Source organism: Misgurnus anguillicaudatus, chromosome 18 (assembly GCF_027580225.2).
Source record: "Misgurnus anguillicaudatus chromosome 18, ASM2758022v2, whole genome shotgun sequence".
In the NCBI taxonomy this organism is placed as follows: Eukaryota; Metazoa; Chordata; class Actinopteri; order Cypriniformes; family Cobitidae; genus Misgurnus; species Misgurnus anguillicaudatus.
In genome coordinates, this window is record NC_073354.2 from 35,047,346 (window position 1) to 35,055,921 (window position 8,576).

The window sequence follows — 8,576 nt, forward strand, 5'->3', positions numbered from 1 at the left end:
AGGAGTTAAAGAAAATGTGGTGGCTATTTACATAACATGAAGGGCATAAAGTTTGCGGACAAAAAAATTATATAATATCATGATTTTACCAATACCGATGACAGATGATATTTTGTATCTTTTAAAAATGTGTTTGTGAAAGTGTTATATCTTTCTTGCTATATTAATGCAGGTTAATATATTAATGTTGATGTTTTAAAGAGACACTTCACCCATTTGCTAGCCTGGTTAACACCAGACCAGTCTCATAGAGAATAAGACGTGGTCTGGGAACTATATGCTCAATTTCTCGTATTTAGGGCGTGGTTTACGAATGTCCAGAGCCGTTTATTGGGCGCTATGAATGTCTATCAAATGCGTCTGTACGTAGCTCATAGCCAATCGTTTCAATTATACCAGATGATGTATGTAGAGCGACATAAATTCAAACGTAAACAACTTTTAGCGGGTACGTGTGCACACAGCTGAAAGCTATGCAACTAAACCGGTAGCTGTATATATTGATACTGAAAAGCAACACAACTTAGTGGCACTGTGACAAGCACAGAAGGTAGGCTACAGGCATAATGACAATATGATATTAATAAATACCACTTACCATTTATATGTTATATTTGACTTCATCGACGACGATGCCTAGCAGATTGGTCCTATAAAATTCTGTGACTATCAAGTCTTGCCATATCCAAACATCCTTCTTAGAAATTAAATTGTTTAAGCCCAAAGTTGCTCTTTTTTTAAATAAACTTGCGTTCAAAACTACTTAGAACACTATCTAATGCTGCATTAAAAAGTAACTTCGCATCTGCTGCCATGTTGGAAAAAACAAAACTGCTTTAGTGTGTCGCATAGACATCGTCATTGTCTTGCTGCCTCCCCGTTCTGGCCCCGAGGACAATGAGACAAACAGGCCCAATAATATATATATAGTCAGGAAAACAGAGGACGACAGAACCCAAGCGCAGACGATGTCGGGGAAGTGAACACTGAACATTTCTTGACACAGAAAACACTAAAAACAAAAGCCCACGTGGGGGGAAAACACCATTAAACATGAAATTACAAAACACTGACTTAACATATTTAACAAGACACTGATGTAACATTAAACTGAATAAACAACGAAGACTACAGCCCTGTTTACACGTACATGGTTATTTTTAAAAACTAAGAGATTTACCTTCGTTTGTGCCCCTCGTTTACATGCAAACGGAGAACTCGCCTCTGAAATCGATTGTTTCTAAAAACTCCGGCAAGAGTGGAGATCTTGAAAATCTTCGGTTGCACGGTTGCATGTAAACTGAGACAAACGGATGTTTAAGCAGGCAACGTCACAGAGTATGCACCAGAGCTCGCACCTAGGTCAAAAGTGCGACCAATGTTTACATGTGACTGTTACCCTGAACCCTTCCAAGATCACATTTATGTTCGTGCAAACTTGTTTCATGTGTTTGTATTTGCAAATACAGCTGCTCCATTATGTCGAGGAGCAGAAACGAGTGCTCGGAGGTCAGCAATTTTACGCGTGTTTGACTTCATGCAGCGTTGCAAGAACCGACAGACGGATGATGTCAAAGTACCGCGAGATATTATTTTTGAAACCGGAGAGGTTGAAATGTCCATTTATCAAAATAGTCGCCCACGTGTAAACATAGCCTACATTTCACAACACTTAAAAACACAATGAACCAGCACAAGACAAGAGACAAGAGGAGATTAAATAGGGGAAAAACTAAACAAGATAACAAGGGCAACACAGGTGAGTGGGATAAACTGATAATGAATAATTAACAGGGAGAACAAGGGGGCGGGGACTAGAAACGAGACACCAGAGGCACATGACCCAATATACAAGACCATGAGCCTCAACATAGGACATGAGGCTGTCAGAACCCTGCCATCATGATAAAACATAAATATAAAACAAGACTCCTATGGCAGGATCCTGACAGTACCCCCCCAAGGAGCGGCTACCAGACGCTCTCAGGGGAACACACAAGACAAAACAATACAAAACTAAACAAACTAAACATGAGTCCATGGGGAAAACAAAAACAATATCCATGGGCTAAAGTCCATAGGCATAGCTGTGTGGGACGGGTCAACCGCGTGGGCTGTGCGAGATGGGACGACTGCGCTGGCTTTGGCGGCTCCGGCCACGCTGAACGCACAGCCCACGCGGTTCCGACCGCACAGGACGTGCTGGCTTTGGCGGCTCCAACCCCGCTGAACTGCTCTAGCTTGGACGGCTCCGGCTGCGTTGAACTGCGCTGGCTTGGGCGGCTCCAGCGCGGGCGCCTCCGGCCGAAGCGTATACTAGCGTATATTATAGTAATGACTGTACTCTCGCTGTGCGCCTTTGTTTGTGTGGTGAATAGTCTTGGGGAAGAGAGGTACTTTGGGTATGGCCGTGATTGTTTCACAGACGCATTTTGGCTCACAAGCACAGATGTATGAAGTAAAAATGCAAAAAAATTAATATTGAAAAAATATTGCTTTAATTATTTAAATGTTTTTTTGAAGTTGTGCACATTTTAGGGCTTTTTATTTAGAAAACAAAAAGGTTTCATCTACAAAGTCGAGCTGATGATCACTGTTTCACAAGCAATGGTTGGGATGAAGTTATTTGGATATGCACTTGACTTTGTGTATTTAGTGTAATACAATGTGTTCACGTAGTTTATGGTTCAAAAAACACATTATTTTCCACATTATTGTAGCTCCTTTATGCCCCACTTTTTATATAACGTGTCAATTTGTACAAAGCTCATTGCTGTGAGAAAGCCAACTAGTGCGCTGTGATTTGCCAAATACCCCAAGTCTGTAAACGGAAATGTCACAGTCCTTACCAAGTTTGGAAGATAAGCTCCCGAAGCAATAATATCATCTTTACTACCTTATCAATACAAGCCTGAATCTGACTCAAAAAAGCGGAGAAGCAAGCTGGTTGATCAACTTTGCCAGCACGGCTTGAGCAGAACTTTAAATGTTGGTAAGGACAGAATATTTTGTGATTGTGGAAACGACAAACAACAACATGCGCACCACTACACTGCTCAAAACTCGTGTTTGAATTGTCAGTAGGAAAATTTTAAAATATGATAACATAGACTACTTACAGGCTTTGAATCAGAAGAGCCAGAGTGTACTTGGAATTGCAAAGTTGATGTTCCTCCATTTTTAAAAAAGCCTTTGTGCACATTCAGTACTCTCCCATGTTCAGGAAATGTGCAGCACACAATCAAACATTTGACTTGTACTGTTCTGGAACAGTGTTGTGAATAAAACTTAACAGTTTATTTCTTAAAGGCGCTCTCAGCGAATCTGTGTGACGTTTTGTTGATGTTTGAACTGTTTTCAAACAAACAGAGCGCAGCTAACTCCTCCTTAGGGCTATTTCATAAAACTCGCTTGGAAAAGCGAGGATCAAAGTTACAAACTCGACTTGAATTAACCTAACAAATGAGGCGTGGCTGAAGCGGTTTCAAAAAAAATTAAATTAAGTTTACGCAATCCAACTAATTTGATCCAGATTTCCCTAGTCAAGATAACTGCGCGTGCACGCTATTCTTGAGCAGCCTTAGAGGTCGAGCGTGGATCAAATCGATCAAAGTTAAAGAGAAAGCGGTAATTTGTGATAATGTATGAAAAATTTACTCCTGACTGAAAAGTATAATACTGCTGCAATAAACAAAGCCATTTAATATATAAATTGTCCTTATACATTAAATACTTTCATGTAGCAACTAAATTAAAATCTTTTGTAATATTTTAGAATGATCACATGAAAATTTTAAGCAATGTCAGAAATGATAGCCTAGTGGTTAGTGCTTCCAACAGCGCATTCAATGACCCGGTTTCAATGCCCATGTGGTTCTCTTTTGTTTCTACTTTCTCTGTATTTTTTATATACTGTACTTTTTAAAAATAACAGAGATCTTATCTTTTAAAAGACAATTTGTAGGTTACTAAGTAACCTATATAATAAATATTTAGCAGATGAATGATTTTAATACATTTAACTTTAAATGTAACTTACGGAAAAAGAGGTGTGTTCAGGCGCATTTTTGGCATGTTGCTATTTTGAGGCAACTGGAATAGACTACACCATTGACCAACTAAAAACGGGTCTGAAGTTAATGGTACAATTTTTTTGTTATTTATCTCTTTCCCCGCCAGCACAAACATTTTGAAATATCAAATTATTCACATAATTTCTAAAATATCTTGTGGTCTAGAAATTGTCTCAGTTGATCCAGTGAATTAAATCAATTTGGGTGGCACTGTTGCCTCACAGCAAGAAGGTACCGGGTTTGAGCCCCGCTTGTGTGGAGTTTGCATATTATCCCTTAGGGGTGTGCATTGGCATTGCCCTCAAAATTCAGTTCAATTACGATTCACCAGGTAACGATTCGATTCAATTCAATTCGATTCTACGATGCATTGCGATGCATCAGAATTCTACTATACACAACAAGGCAAATTTTTCATCAGTCAAGTAGTAAAGTCAAGTGCAACTATTCTCAACAAAAATGGAAGCTTAGCAGCTTTAAGACAATGACAATTATATACCCGAGATGAGAATTTTACACACAGTTTAAGTCCTGTCTAGTTTCCCATTAACTTCATAGAATCCGAAATGTGCCCATATGTCCACTTTCCATGGAAAAGGGTGTGTTTTTATTTACCCATATATCACAGTCATCTCTCTCCGCCTCATCCATCTTGATTGTTGTTCTTGTGCATTGCCGAATCAATTTTTGTTGACACCCCTATTATCCCTATATCAGTGTGGGTTTACCCCGGGAACTCCGGTTTTCTCCCACAGGCCAAAAACATGCAAGTCAGGCAAATTGGAGATGACAAATTGTCCCTCCCTCAACCTGTGTATGGATCAATTTGTCTGAATAAAACTTGTGTATGGATTAACTGGTTCTTGCCATGAATACAGCCGTAGATGCCGGAATGGCGTAAAGTAATAAAGGAAGAAGAAGTAAAATTAAATCAATTTAAAATTATACAGACTGTTAAACATATGGGATTAAGTTTAGTCCAAGAAATGCTTGTTTAAGCTGTCTTAACTAAAGCAGCTTGCACTAAAATATCTTAAAATATATCAGTGCCATTGTTTTGTCTCAAGATGTACACAAGTGTTGTTTATTTGTAAGGTACATTTGTAAAAACTACGTCAATGTCCAAATATAATTAAGGCCTAGTCCTGGATTAATCTAAATCCTGTCCTGCAAACCACCCCATAGTGGTGTTATTTATCATCTTCCTATAGGCCTGTACATATGAATTATAGTTTGCTGTTTGATAATGAAGCCGTTCTTTCGTTAAATTTTTTCTCCAAACAAATGGATTTATGAAGATCCTTTATGAATACATTTTATTCATTTTGTAAAGATCTCATATCAGATGAATCCTTCTTTACTCATTGTCTTACTATGTGCTGAAACTGTAAAATAACTTTACTACTTACATTTACATTTAGTAGACACTTTTATCCAAAGTGACTTATAAAGATTAGGAAACAATTAAGAGATTTGTCATAAGGAGTTACAAGTTACACATTTTTACAGTCAGTATCAATTTGTCAAGTATATTTGGAAAAGATGAGCTTTTGGTTGTTTTTTTAATTGTAGTGAGAGATGTGGCTGATAAGACTCCTAAAGGAAATCATTCCCCCCGCAGGGAGTAGTGATGGAAAAAGAGTGGGAATGTAACGTCAAATAAGCAAAATATTAGATTAAAATATTATATAGACATAAATTATAGCATGTGGAACAACATTAAAACAAGAGAATAATAAAGGAATTAAATATCTCTGAAATCATCACTACAAGCTTCACAACATTTATTCAGTCACTGGGTATTATTTATCTTTAGAAACTGTATTCATTCAAATGTCAGAGTATGTGAATCCTTGAATCCACAGTTATAAGTGAATATGAGAGTCTTAAAGGCCTTCTGAAAGCGAGGATAAAAAAATCCATAGATCAAAGGATTACAAGCTGAGTTAAAATATGCAAACCAAAATAAAGCCTCATAAACATCAGCTGGGATCACAAAATGAAGGAAAGGGTCGACAGCAGCAGCAATACATGAAGGCAGCCAGCAGATAAAGAAAACGCCCATAACAAGAGCCAGAGTTTTAGCTGCTTTTCTTTCTCTGTGTGCAGAGCTTTGACTGTTAACACCTGTGGTGGTCACAGACACTTTCTCTGATAAAACCTTTGCATGTTTTTTCACAACACTGAATATGATCATATACAGAGAGCTCATTATAGTTCCTGGAATAATAAATACTAAAATTACACTAGTTACCCCCCATTGTTTGTTTAAAAACACAGCACAGCCACCAAAACAAGACATCTGTAATATAAGGGCTTCCATACCAACAGCAAACACCCCTGAAAACACAATGCTAAAGCTGTACACAAATGAAAAGATCCATGTAAGAGTGATAAATACAGTCACAGTGTTGTTTGTGACCCTCATTCTGTACTTCAGAGGGTCACAGATCGCCCAGTATCTATCAATAGATATTAAACTAAGATGTATTAAAGATGAGATACTGAAAGTTGTATCCAAACTACAATAAACTTTACAAATTACATCTCCAAAATACCAGCAGCCCTCGACAGATCGCACCATACTGTAGGGCATCACCAGTGAACCCTGCAAAAAGTCACACACAGCCAATGACTGAACGATCAGATGAGTTGGAGACTGAAGCTGTTTGAAGTGAGAGATGGAGATGATGATCAGTAGATTCCCAAAAACGGTCATGAGGATTATGAGTGAAATGAAAGCGTACATTGGCCCTTTAACTACAGTGAGTCGATGAGCTCTAGGACAAGAGTTTGGATGTAAAGGATAACACAGGAGAATATTCTCAGTCTCATTGAAAGACATTGCGTCTTAAAGGACTTGGTTAACAGGTAGACAATTACAACCCAAAGCTGAAACAAAATAATTTTAGAAATTACAACATGGTTAAGGCAAATATCTAAAGAAACATGAACATAAAAGTACATGCTTTTTCAATCTAACTTCTAAATGAATGTGATATAGCTCAGATGTGTTCATATAGAGCAGGTCAGGTCTCAACCTCCCCCAGCTGTATACGTAACTAAGTGATACACAAACATTGTGACTCTTGAGAGTAAAATAAAAAAACTGAATTGTGTGTTCTGAATTAAAGGTCAATGAAGGAGAAATGGAGGTGTTGAAGATAATATGGTGGCTATTTACGTATTAGGAAGTGCATGAGAAAACATAGGGCATAGGGGTGTGTGGCAGAGGTGGGTAGAGTACCCAAAATCTGTACTCAAGTAAAAGTACAAGTACTTATCAATAATTTACTCAATTAATAGTAACAATCTAATTATTTACTTAAGTAAGAGTGAAAAGTATTAGATGAAAAAACTACTCAAGGAGTTAGTTACTAGTTATGGAGAGCCTATTCTGCCCTATTCATAAATAAATAAATCCATAAATAAATGTATATATACGAGGAAATGTAAAAAACTAAAATAAATGAGTATTTATACCTGTTTTTATTTATTTATGTATAATTGTATTTTACACATTTATATATTCATTTATTTACACATTTATTTTTTGTACATTTATTTTCTTTACATTTATTTATGTATTTATGTCTACTCTTATTTATTTCAACATTTTTATATTTTTACATTTATTTATTTATACATTTCTTCGTCTGTATGCTAATGGGGGGGGGCATGTTTCACCTTAGACATAGCAATCGATCTCTGAGTGCCAGTGCTGAAGCTTTGAGGCCACAGTGACACCTGGTGGTATAATCAAGTGAACAAAGTTGCACAGGGAGTGAATGACTTGGAGATGGTCAACATCCAAAACCTTATTTCACATTTTGAATAATTTTGTGTCACCATTACTGTGTATATATAGGGTCACTATACATAGCATACATACTGTACTCAAGACATGGCCGTAAACCGCCATCCGGTCATGATTTCTCAAATGTCTTGGCATACATCAATATGCTTTATGCCTACGCTTATACTGTGATAAAGCAGTTCATATCCTTGTTAGCTGTCCCGTGCGTCCATCGTAAACACGACTCGGCAGGGTGAGTGCTACTGTTCCTACCTCTAGCTTTGACTGCATGGAGATTTCAGTTGTGTATAACAGCCAACTAATTGAGACTAAAGCCTTACTGGACTCCGGGGCAGTGGGGAATTTCATTGATGCTGGTCTGGTGAAACAACATAATACACTAGTCAACATTTGAAGTGGATCAAAACCTTTTCTAAAAGTTTTCTTAAAACCAATATCCAATACCGTTCTTGTTTTAGGACAAATTTGATGAATGTTTTTGATCCACTTCAAATGTTGACTACTATATTTCAGTAACCCCTGTGTACCCCCTCTCTCTGTCTCAGCACTAGACAGACAGCCTCTGGGCACAGGCCGAGTCACCCACGTCACAGAGCAACCTGATCTCACGAATTTCCGTGGCATAGTCACGGAATTTTGTGCTCATTTTTCCGTGGCATTCTCACGGATCTCCGCATTTTTCCGTG